The following is a 13,268-nucleotide window of genomic DNA, read 5'->3' as shown; positions in this document are numbered from 1 at the left end:
CCATGATCAATGTATCTGATTTTATGCCAGTACCATGCTGTTTTGATTACTGTAGACTCATAGTATAGTTTGATATAAGGTAGTGTGATACCTTCAACTTTGTTCTTCTTTCTTGAGATTTCCATGGCAATTCAGCGTTTTTTATGGCTCAATATAAATTTTAGGATTATTTGTTCTATATCTCTGAAAAATGCCATTGGTATTTTCATAGGGATTGGATTGAATCTACAGATTGCTTTATGCAGTATGGCCATTTTAATGATATTGATTCTTCCTTCCCATGAATATGGTATATGCTTCCATTCATTTGTATCTTCTTCAATATCTTTATTCAATGACATAAGTTTCTGTCAACAGGCTTTTTACTTCTTTGGTTAATTTGATTCCCAGGTATTTTATTGGTTTGGTTCAGCTGTAAATGGGATTGTTTTCTTAATTTCACTTCCTGAAAGTTCATCATTGCTGTATAAAAATGCCACTGACTTCTGAATATTGATTTTGTATCCTACTACTTTACTAAATTCATCGATCAGTTCTAATAGTTTTTTGGTGGAATCTTTAAGGTTCTCTACATATAGTATCATGTTATTGGAAAATAACAAGAGTTTTTCTTCTTTCTTTTCAATTCATATATATTTTATTTCTCTTTCTTGTCTGATTGCTATGGCTAAGACTTCTAATACATGTTGAAGAGTTGTGGTGAAAGTGGGAATCCTTGTCTTGTTCCTGATGTTAGGAAAACACTTTTAGCCTTTCCCCATTGAGTATGATGTTAGCTGTAGGTTTGTCATATATGGCCTTTATTGTGTTGAAGTATGTTTCCTCTATTCTCACTTTGCTGAGAGTTTTTATCACAAATGGATGCTGGATTTTGTCAAACACTTTTTCTGCATCTGTTGATATGCTCATGTGGTTTTTATCTTTCAATTTGTTAATGTGGTGCGTGACATTAATTGATTTGCAGGTATCATACCAACCTTGCATCCAGGAATAAATCTAAATTGGTCATGGTGTATGATATTTTTAATGTATTGCTGAATTCAGTTTGCTAATATTTTGTTGAGGATTTTTGTATCAATGTTCGTAAGAGATTATTGGCCTATGGTTTTATTTTTTTTTAATATCATTATCTGGTTTTGGACTCAAGGGAATGATAACCTCATAAAATAAGTGAGGGAGGCTCCCTCTCCTTGAGTTTTTGTGGAATAGTTTGAAAAGAACGGGTGTTAATTTTTCTTTGAATGTTTGGTAAAATTCTCACTAACGGTTTTTCTGGTTTGTTTATCCTTCAGTGAACCAGCTCTTGGTTCCATTAATCTTTTGTAGTGTTTTTCTAGACTCTATCTTGTTTATTTCTGCTCTGATATTTATTTCCTTCGTTCTATTCGCTCTAGTCTTTGTTTTTCTTTTTCTAGTTCCTTTAAGTATATGGTTATATTGTTTATTTGAGCTTTTTCTTATTTCTTGAGGTAGGCCTATATTGCTATGAATTTCCTTCTTAGGATTGCCTTTGCAGTGTCTCATAGATTTTGAGTTGTTGTGTTTTCATTTTCATTGTGTCTAGTTATCTTTTGATTTCTTCCTTGATCTCATTGATAATCCATTCATGTTTAGTAGCATGTTATTTAGCCTCCGTGTATTTGTGTATTTTCCAGTTTTTATCTTGTAGTTGATTTTTAGTTCCATATCATCGAGATTGGAGAAGATGGTTGATATGATTTCAATCTGCTTAAATTTATCGAGACTTGAGTTTTGTCCTAATGTGGTCTACCCTGGAAAATATTTCATGCACACTTGAGAAGAATATGTATTTTGCTGCTTTGGGGTAAAATGCTCTGAAAATATCTATTAAAACCATATGATCTAATGTGTCTTTTAGGCGCATTGTTTCCTTGTTGATTTTTTGTCTGGAACAGCTATTTGTTGATATCAATGGGGTGTTAAAGTCTCCTACCATGAGTGAATTACTGTTGATCTTTCCTTTATCTCATTCAATAATTGCTGTATGTATATAGGTGTTCCCTTGACCATTTTTAAATTGTGTTGTTTGACTTTTATTGTTGAGTTGTAAGAGTCTTATATATTCTGCATGGTAGACCCCTATCAGATACATAATATGCCATTGTTTTCTCCCATTCTATATGATGTATTTTCACTTCTTGATAGTTAACTTTGGTACACAAAACATTTTAATTTTGATGAAGTCCAACTTATCTGCTTTTTTGTTGTTGCTTATGCTTTTAGTATTTTTTATAGTAATTTGTTGCCAAATTCAAGGTCATGAAGAGTTACCACTGTGTTTTTTCTAAGAATTTTTTGTAGTTTCAGCTCTTAAATTTGGATCTTTGATACATTTTGAGTTAATTTTTTATTGTGGTATGAAGTAAGTGTCCAACTTTATTGTTTTGCATGTGAATATCGAGCTGTTACAGCACCATTTGTTGAAGAGACTATTCTTTCCCCATTGAACAATCTTGTCACCCATGTGGAATATCAACTGCCCACATGTTTAAGGGTTTATTTCTAGACTCCGTATTCCAATCCCTTATTTTATATATCTATTTTTGTGTCAGTACCATGTTCTTCTTATTATTGTAGCTTTGCAATAAGTTTTGAAATTAGGAAGTGTGAGTCTTCCAACTTTGTTTTTCTTTCATATTATTTTGACATTTGGGTCCCTTGTAGTTCCCTATGACTTCTAGGATTAGGTTTTCAATTTCTGTAAAAAATATAATTGTGATTTTGATGGAGATTATGTTGAGTAATGTGGGTAGTATTACAATCTTTTGTTTGTTTTAAATAATTATTTTTCTTATCTGTCTTTTATTAATTAATTTATTTTAATTAGTTTCAAGTATACAGTACATTGGTTAGACATATATATATATATATATATATATATATATATATATAGTTCATAAAACAGTCCCCTAAATTGCTCCCTCCCTCCCCTAACCCTCCATCTAGCCAACTGCATTTCCTATGCGGTGCTCCTCATCCCTGTGACCATCCATCAGCTAATTTGTACTTCTTTAACCCTTTACTTCATTCTCCCAGGCCCCCCAAAATCTCCCTCCCCTCTGTACATCACCAAATTGTGAGTCTGCTTTTGATTAATTCATTCTTTTAGTCCTTATATTTCACATGTAAGTGAAATCATATAGTGTTTATCCTACTCTGACTTAAATATCTTCTAAGTCCATCAGAGCAATATCTTTTTCCATCCCCTTCTTTTTAGTCTGTGTGTATCTCTTAATATGAAGTGAATCTTTCCTAGGCAGCATTTGTAGGGTTTTGTTTTTTTTATCATTTCAGCCACTCTATCTTTTGGTTGGAGCACTTAATTCTTTTCCATTTAAGATACTTATTGATAGGAATGTAGTTGTTATCATTCTTTATTCCTGTTTTTGATACATGTTTTTTCATCTTAAAGAAGTCCCTCCAACATTTCCTGTAATACTGGGTTGATGGTGATAAATTCCTTTAGCTTATTTTTGTCTGGGAAGCTCTTTATCTGTCCTTCAGCTCTAAATAATAGCTTTGCTGGATAAAGTATTCTTGGTTATAGATCCCAGGTTTTCATCACGTCGAATATTTTGTGCCAAACCATTCTGTCCTGCATAGTTTCTTTTGAGAAATCAGCTGCCAGTCTTATGGGTGTTCCCTTATAAGTAATTATCTGTTTTCTCTTGCTGCTTTTCCTATTCTTTCTTTGTATTTAATATTTTGCATTTTAATTATGATGTGTCTTGGTGTGGGCCTCTTTGGATCCCTAATTTTTGGAATTCTCTGAGCTTCCTGGGGTTTTATGTCCATTTCCTTCACCAGATTAGGGAAGTTTTCCATCATTATTTCTTCAAACAGTTGTTCAACATCTTGATTTTCTTCAGTTACACTGATCAGATGGATATTTGGACCCTTAATAGTGTCCCATATTCTCCTTAAATGATTTTTATAGTCATGGCACTTATCTCTTGCCATTCTGATTGTGTGTCTTTGGCTTTCCCATCCTTTGGATAAAGCATTTGATCCTTTTTTTTATTCATTTTGTTTATTCCTTTGTTTATTCCATTTAATATATTTCTCATCTCAGATAACGTGTTCTCCATTTCACACTAGTTCCCTTTTATAATTTCCATTTCCATTTTTATGTTTTTATCTCTATGTTGGAGTTCTCTACACTTCTCAAAAGTTAATTGTGCATCTTCATTTTTATTTTTTATTTTTTAATGACTACAGCACCTGGTATTCCTAAGTTGTCTCCCATTCAAGAACTAACCAGGCCCGACCCTGCTTAGCTTCTGAGATCAGATGAGATTGGGCACATTCAGGGTGGCATAGTTGTAGGCCCTTATTGCGAATCTTTATAACCAGTGTTTTGAACTCTGCATCTGTTAGATTACTGGACTCCATTATATCTGGATCTCTGTTCTGTTCTCTCATATGGTTTCTGCTTTTTTGTCTTCCCATTTTGGCTGTCTTTCCATGTCTGTTTCTATGAACTAAGCAAAGCTTCTAAGTCTTCCAGTCTTATTAGTGTGGATTTGTGAAGTATGTGTCCAGTGGCAAAGTCCTGAGAGGGTTCAGCTGTAGGCTAAATTTAGCCCAAGCCTTTGCCCCTTCGGGGCCATCTGTTAAGATTCAGCAAGGAATCCACAGATGCTGTGCTTATAGTTGCCTTAAAAGGCCACACCAGAAACCGAGGCCAGCTGCCTCCTCCAGTGTGAATCTTAGCAATGAGCACCTGACTTGCTGAGGATGTACCTGGATGTAGCTTTGGTGGGGCCACGAGTTGGGAGGCAGAGTTTCAGGGAATCCTCTGGGCGGAGCAACCTCTGTTATCCACTTTGATTACATCTGGGCTATGGCAGCGCTGTGTCCCAAGTACTGGTAGCTGAGAGGGCTCAACAGGAAAAATGGATACTTCTGGCACTTATGTACCCATTGAGTATTGCTTTTGTCCTCACTCAGACAACATCTCCTTTTAAGTCCCTGGTGCCTCCTGTGTGCAGTTGAAGGGGCACTGGTGCTCAAAGGGAGCACATCTGTCACAGCGAAAGTCCGCTCATGGACTCAGCTCTTGTAAGAAGTGTCTGCTACTGCTGTTGCCTCTGTCTCACTCAGCTGCTCAAGACTGGGCAGCCCCATATCCTTGCCCTGTCCTACCGTCTGTTGTTGCAGGGTGATTTCTTGGATTTCTCCCTAGTTGTATGGCTTGTTCATTCCAGGTGATTTTTTCTTGCTTCTGCTCCTTGTTTCCATCACAACTTTGATTTGGTTGCCAGAGAGATGAACAGAGCCTCTGCCATCTATGCCATTCTTTTTCCTCCTCAAATTTCAGCTTTATTGGGTTATAAATGAGAAGTACAATTCTAAGATATTTAAAGTGTATATCATGGTGATTCGATATAAGTATATTGTGAAAGAATTAATTAGTGTATCGATCGCCTCACATATTTATTTTATTTTATTTTATTTTAATTTTTTGGTAAGAACATTTAAGTTGTACTCTCTTAGCAAGTTTCAATTACACAGTACAGTATTATCAACTACAGTCACCATGCTTTACATTAGATCCTCAGACCATAGTCATCTAGTACCTGAAAATTTGTACCCTTTTACCAACCTCACCCTATTCTCCACCTCACTGCCCCCTAGTCCCTAGTAGCTATTTTTCTACACTGTTTTTATGATTTTGACTTTTTAAAAAAGATTCTACATGTAGTTGATACCATGCAATATGTCTTTCTCTATCTAGCTTATTTCACTCAGCATTGTGCCCTTAAGGTCCATCTGTGTTGAAAATGGCATGATTTCCTTCTTTCTCATGGCTGAACAATATTTCTGTGTGTGTGTGTGTGTGTGTGTGTGTGTGTGTGATATGTGACATCTTCTTTATCTATTCATCCATTGGTGAACACTTAAGTTGTTTCCATATTTTGACTATGGTAATAATGCTGTAATGAACATGGGAGTGCAGATATCTCCTCAATATCCTCTTTTCATTTCCTTTAACATATACCTAGAAGTGAGATTACTGGATCATATGGTATTTATATTTTAAAATTTTTGAGGCATCTCTATACTATTTTCCATAATGGGTGAATCAATTTAAGTTCCCATTAACAGTGCATAGGGGTTGCCTTTCTTCCACATCCTCACCAAATTTGTGATCTCTTGTCCTTTTGATGAATGCCATTCTAACAGGTGTGAGATAATATTTTATTGTGGTTTTTATTTCCATTACGATGATTATTAGTGATGTCGAACATGACTCGTGTTTTTACAAATGAAAGAATGTGGACTGGAAATGACTAGAATCAAATAAATATGAATAAATTAAAATATTACTACCAGAGTTCAGTGAGCTTGGAGAGGATATTGTTTCTTGAAATTTTTAATTTATATATTTCTGTGCCGTTTAGGGGTCTTTGGTTATACATCTAAATGAATTCCTTAATATAGGTCCTATTTAAAAAAATGAGGAGAATATTTATTCTATTAATCTTGTTTTACTTGGTTGATGCTAATAATTTTTTATTTACTACAATAAAGATGATTTCTTTATTTTTAAGTTATTCTATTTTATTACTTTATCATTTTTCCATAAGACAGCATTAGAGCTTGATTGCTCATTTAGTCCCTCATCTCCCATTCACCCACTGTCAGTGCTCCTTTAATCCTTTTATTATTCTCTCACTGAGTTAACAACTAGATATATTAATTTTCACTCCTGGTCTTCAATGTCAAGTCCCATTTTTTTCTCTCCTTCACCAATTTCATTTACCTCAATCACCTCTGCAATCCCAGTCTTCATTCCAAAACCCAACAACGTGGTGCATTTTTAAGTTAACATACTAATGCTTCTATTTTCTTTCTGAATTTGCAAATGGACAATAGCCAAAACCACCCCACAACTATTCCAATGGATTCAATATGTTAAAATGTGTTCTCATGTAATAATGTATGAGAACAATATGCTAAAATAACATTGAGAAAATAATAATATGGTATTTTAAAACAACCAATGGAAACTAAATGATTTAGTGCAATGCTATTTTTTAAAAAAACTTGTCTACAGTTTTTTCTATCAATATGTGCATGCTCTGAAAAAAGCCTTTGGTTTCCCAAAATTTAGTTCTGTAAGTTTAAAGTAATCAGGTGACACCACCCTGGAAGTTTATTTGCAGATGGTTTTGAGGCAGTTTTTCTCAGTTCCTTTGGGCATTTTTGAAATCTTTTAAAAATAATTCTCTAGTATTCCATAATAATGATAAATAATAATTCTGATGAAAAGGCTCACCATCTTGAATCCTAACTCTAATATTATTATTTCAGCTTGACACAAACATTATCCAACTCATCATCTTAGCAATGAATCTGAAACATCTACTGAAATCATCTCAAATTTTTCTTTTTTCTTTTAATGCCACAAAGTGAATCATGCTTATATTTTACTCAAAACTGAACCATCACCGTATTCTTGGATGGATTATGATTTATCCTTTGATGTTCATCTTTTAATGAGAAACCAAATTTGATTGCTCGTATTTTTGTTGGATTATGTCCTCCTTTATAAATATGACTGCTCAGAACTCTTTTTAAATATGCTTTCCTTAATAGGTGTTATCATCATCTGATATTTTCTTTAAATAAAAATGCAATTTTTTTCTTCGTAATTTAAAGCCATTTAATTAGCAGTAGAAATACTTATTCCTAAATAGTCTGACAGAAAACATTCCTGAAGACCTGGACATTTGTGATGATAGTTCATTGCTTACCTCAATTTCTTCCTTCCTTCTTAGTCCTTAAGGACTTTGGGGAAGTATTTAATTTCTGTAATTTAATTTATCCACTAATTTATACATTTTATTAATATTTTAGTGTATTACTCTAGTCTTTTAAGGGGATATATAATTAATTTAAAAACATTTTATATTATTCCCTTTTCTCCCTGAGGAGGCTAGTTAGAGGTGTAATGCAATTTTTTTTCTGTCAACAGCTCTCATGTTTGTTCACCAATTTCACAATTTGAAGGAATTTTTCTGAGATCTAAGTAACATCAAAAAATTTTAAATTTGGAAAATGTTTAAGGATGTATTGCATTTTAATAAACATTTTTTTTGTGTGTTATATGTTTGGAGATTGGATTTTGCTATTTCTCCTTTTGCCAATCCAGTGACATTTTTTGAAATTTACTTTTCATACCATTTTACTGAGGTATGATCAACGTACAAAAAGGTGTACGTAGTTAATGTATACAAAGTCAAAAATTTGGAGATACGTATACACCTGTGAAACCATGACCACAATCACTGCCACAAACATATTCATCACCTCCAAAAGTTTCCTCCATTCCCCTTCATTTATTATTTTTAAAATGTCTTTTGTGGTAAAAGCACTTAACGTAAGATCTACTCTCTTAGCAAATTTTTAAGTACACAGTACATCTGTTGTTGAAAAGTTTGGGAACCGCTGCAATACAGTATTGTCAACTATAGGCACTTAGATAAGAACTAGAGGCCGTGGCTGGTCAGCCAGGTCCCTTGTTTTCCAGAAGCATTATGTTTCCTCAAGTCAAAGTCCTTCCTCAAGCCAAGGTGCATTCTGAATTAAAGGACAAATGGCTCAAATATAGCCACCATCATTCCTCTGGCATTATGGGCTTGGGTTATGAAGGTTAGAATTTTTCAAGGGGCTGAAGCTGATATCTCTACAATGTTGGTGCTATGAGAACATCTTTAAAAAGTGCTGATGGTGGAGGCCACGGGAAGTTCCTAGGCTTCTTGCCTTCTAATTGTGTCATTCTAAGTAGGAGGACTATCCAGTCACTAACATGGTGTGGTTTATTGACAGGCTTTCCTGCATAGCATTTTATCCAACCAGACATCGAGTTTACCCAAGACCTCATTTGAATGTGAGGCATATATATGAGTCTCACCCTGTCACCAACAGTCATTCTCTTTTTTTTTCAAAGGTGTTTCCATCATGTCTGAAGTTTCTACTAACTTTGTTATATTTAGCAAGAAATGTTCTAAGAAAGCTGCCTCTAAAACCCTAAAAAGCAGGGAAAAAAGTGAAAGAAACACTGCCACAGAGAGAGTTACTTCACCTATGTCTGTGGGTTCAGAAGCAGTTTTGCTCGGACATGGGCATTTCGTCAAGGGCCATGAACATCACAAATTCTTTCCTTGACTACATCTTCAAGTGCATCTCAGAGATAAGACCTCCTACCTGGCCTATTGCAGAAGCTCAAATATCACCCCCCAGGTAGGTCCAAACAGCCTTGCACCTACTGCTACCCATAAAGGTGGCTGATCACACTGGGTCTGAGGGCATCAAGGCCATCATCAAGTGTAGCAAACACCAAAGTCTTTTTCAAATCCGCCTATTTTAAAAATATTTATTTCTTAATTGTAGTTGACATACAATTTTATATTAGTTTCAAGTGTATAACATAGTGATTAGACATTTATATATCTTATGAAGTATATTTTTTATAATAGGAAATGTAGCCCAGTAAAGTTTAATCTATTTTTATTTTTTAGACATGACATTCTGTTAATTTTAAGATGTCATTCTTATTATGAGCTAAATATTATCAACTTAATATATCTGTAGTGAAATTGTTCAGAAGAAAATAATGAATCGTGTCCAATAATGTTCCATTTTACTGCTTTACTAAAAGATTATTTCTGGTAGTTATTTTTATAGGTATGCCTTTCAGGGGTTCTGTAAAGTTAAAACTATTTTCATAACAATATTATTGTTTTTTTATCCTCATTCTTCCGTGAGCGTACTGTGGAATTTCCAGCGGTACATCATAAATGAGTGTCAATAGATTAAGTCAAAAGCGAACATGAAATTTCAGCTGACTTCTGCTTAGCCATGTAGTAAGGAGATTTTCAATATGTAAAACAATGTTAATCTGCTTACTGCTTTATTTTAGGAAAATACAGTTTTTCATGTGAACTTTCATTTTATGTTATCATATAATTAGATTTGTCAGATTTAGCAAATAAAATACAGAGTACCAAGTAAAATTTGAACTTCAGATAAACAATGAATAAGTTTTTTAATGTTAGTATGTTGGATACAATATTTGGGATATACTTTTACTGAAAAAGAGGCTAAATATTTTCAGTTGATGCAATTGCATTGAGGTAAGGAAGTATCTGGAGTATTTTTTGTCTTTTCAGTCAGTAGTCAAATCTCTTTAAACATCAACTACCTAATATTTTATATACTTTCAAGTAATAATGCAGATGTAAAATTTTCACGTCACTTTAACTCTAAGAGTGATGACATTAGCATTTCTTCGGTAAACGTGATATTGGACTTTTTTTGGGTCTATCTTTTCAAGAGAACATTTTTGTTGTTCTAAGCATCTCAGATAATATAAATATAAAACGTTAACATATGCACTTTTATCAGCCTTTAAAGTGGAAATATTTATCTTTTAGTTTATTCTTATAAATCATATTTATAAATGTTCAAGTATTAAGTATTCTAGCATTCTTTGAAGGAAATTTATAATTAGGAGACACTTTGAAGAATCGGAGGTATGATATGATTTGATTATTTTTTTAAATTTATTTTTCAATTACAGTTAACATACAACATTATGTTAGTTTCAGGTGTGCAACATAGTGATTAGACATTTATATAACTTTGAAGTCATCATCTCAATAAATCTAGTACCTATCTGATACCATACATAGTTATTACAATATTATTGGTTATATTCTTTATGCTATACTTTACACCCTCATAACTACTTTGTAACTACAAATTTGTATTTTTTGATCCCTTCCCCTTTTTCATTCATCCCTCCAAACCTCTCCCATCTGGAGGCCATCAATTTGTTCTCTGATTTGCTTGCTAATTGGCTGATGTCATTCTAAGCCTGCCATACAATCAGAGGTGACCTGGACAGTTGCAAGTTTATCTGAGATTTTTCCACTGCTCCTAAATCAATCACCATTCACATCTATTTCTGAACCTAACCTAAATACAATCCCTATGTAATCACCCTACCTCATTCTCTGACACATAGACCTCTTTTCTCAAAACTAAGTTGTTGTCATAATGCCTTGAGTAATGATTTTGCTCCTCTTAAGAAGGGGTTAAAATGTCTGACCAAGAAAAAGAATGTCAGTGTGCTGCTTGGAACCTGCTAGGACAGCTATTCTATTTACCTGTAGAATGATGCTCTGCCCTCTTGATTCTGCTGTTGAGCCTGTTCATTGAGATTTTTATTTCAGTTACTGTATTATTCAGGTCTGAAATTACCATTTGGTTTTTATTTATATCTTCTATTTTTTTGCTGAAACTATTCAGCCCTATTACGACCTCACTTTTGGAGCTGTCATCATCATGTGTCCTGCTGTTAGCAACATTCTTCACCATTAGGGATAACCTAGTCAACAGATCCAAAGATTTTCTTTTTGTCCTGTGAGTTTATAAAACAAAGGTTATGATAAACTGAGGTGCCTCTTTTTACTAGCAGTCTACAGGTGTTAAATCACAAAGTGAGCCTGTAAGGTTATCTTTTTTCTTTTTTCTTTTTTTATTTGGTTATACCCATGATCTAAAATTTGTATTTTTACCCAAATATTACATGACAAAATTTGTCTTTATTCAAATTAGATGCAGCATGATTTCAAGATGTTTCTTGCTTTAGATATTTTCTCACTGTATTTTCCATTTTTATCGTATTCTAAATCTCACATATATTGTGCTTTATAACCTGTTTACCAAATTTGTTAGTTAATTTCTTTATACATTTTCAGAATTTTTTGCTTCCTTTTGATAGTGTTTCAACTAAGATTTAGATTTTTTCTAATTTTGTTTTCAAATCAGAAAAAAAAATTCCAATCTAGAAATTTTTAAGCAGGAAAATATATTGGAATTGCATTGACTTTACAGATTTAGTTAGGCGTAAATTAATATTTGAGTCTTCTTACAAAGAAAGCTTGCTGATGACTTTATTCATACTTCCACTTATTAAATCCATACAGATTTATATTTCTCTCCATTATAGTTCATACACATTTTTCATTGAGTTCATCCCTGCTATTGTTAAAGGGTTATTTTCCAAAAAGTAAAATAATGATTCTCATACACTTGTAAAAAAACATGTCTTAAAAGTTTTATTTTACTCACAATGAAGATTGGGAAAATGTTATAACTTGTTCAAAGGAGAATCCAAAACACATCACATTTAGAGATCAGGAATATTGAAATAAATGTTTAAATAAAAACGAAAACTGTTTTTCCACTGAATAAGTGGGTTACTCTTCCCAGAACAAAATTCACTCACTTATCTATAGACAAAGCTTATTTTTTATGTATAAATTTTATTTTTATTTATTTTTTAAAATTTATTTGTTTGTTTATATTATAGTGACATTAGTTAACAAAATCCAGTAAGTATCAAGTGTATAATTAAACAGTAAGTCATATATATTTTGCATTGTATGTTCACTGCTCATAGTTAGATTTCTGTTACCACATTCCTTTTTCTCCCATCTATCTCCCCTCTCCCGCCTACTCTCTGGTACCCACTAGTCTGTTGTCCATGTCCATGAGTCTCTGTCATGTTTGTTTATTGCTTTTAGGTTTATATCCTACATATAAGTTATATGTGGTTTTCAACGTTTTCTGCTTGGCTTATTTCTGCTTGGCATGATTATCTCAAGGTCTGTCCATGTTGTTGCAAATGGCAGTATTTCATCTCTTCTTATAGCTGAGTCACATTATATTGTATGTATGTACCACAGCTTCTTTAGCCAATCATCTGTCATAGGACACTTCGGTTGCTTCCATGTCCTGGCCATGTGAATAATGCTGCTACAAACATCAGTGTGCATATGTTTTCAGATATATGTTTTAAGACTTTGAGGTAAATACCCAGTAGAGGGATTGCTGGATCATATGGTAGATCAATTATTAGTATTTTGAGGAACCTCCATACTGTTTTCTATAGTGGGTGTACCAATTTTCAGTCCCACTAGCAGTGTATGAGTGTTCTTTTTTCTCCACATTCTCTCCAGCATTTGTTATTACTTATCCTGTTGATTATAGCTATTCTAACAGGTATGACATGGTATCTCATGATGGTTTTGATTTGCAACTCATAATAGCTAGCAATGTTGAGCATCTTTTCATATATGTATTGGCCATTTGTACATCCTATAGAGAGAAGTATCGCTTCAGTTCATTTACCCATTTTTTGACTGGATCATTTGTTTTGTTGTTGTTGTTGT

The 13,268-nt window shown here is 33.4% G+C and overlaps 1 pseudogene; it reads right to left on the bottom strand.

Moving 5' to 3' along the window:
- Positions 1 to 4,230: 4,230 nt before the first annotated feature.
- Positions 4,231 to 4,349, bottom strand: LOC118608591 (annotated as a pseudogene).
- Between the last annotated feature and the right edge of the window lie 8,919 nt (positions 4,350 to 13,268).

This window comes from Rousettus aegyptiacus, unplaced genomic scaffold (assembly GCF_014176215.1).
Source record: "Rousettus aegyptiacus isolate mRouAeg1 unplaced genomic scaffold, mRouAeg1.p scaffold_m13_p_9, whole genome shotgun sequence".
NCBI classification, from domain to species: domain Eukaryota; kingdom Metazoa; phylum Chordata; class Mammalia; order Chiroptera; family Pteropodidae; genus Rousettus; species Rousettus aegyptiacus.
The sequence above is the reverse complement of the archived record's forward strand: the minus strand, read 5'-3'. Positions and strand labels throughout refer to the sequence as shown.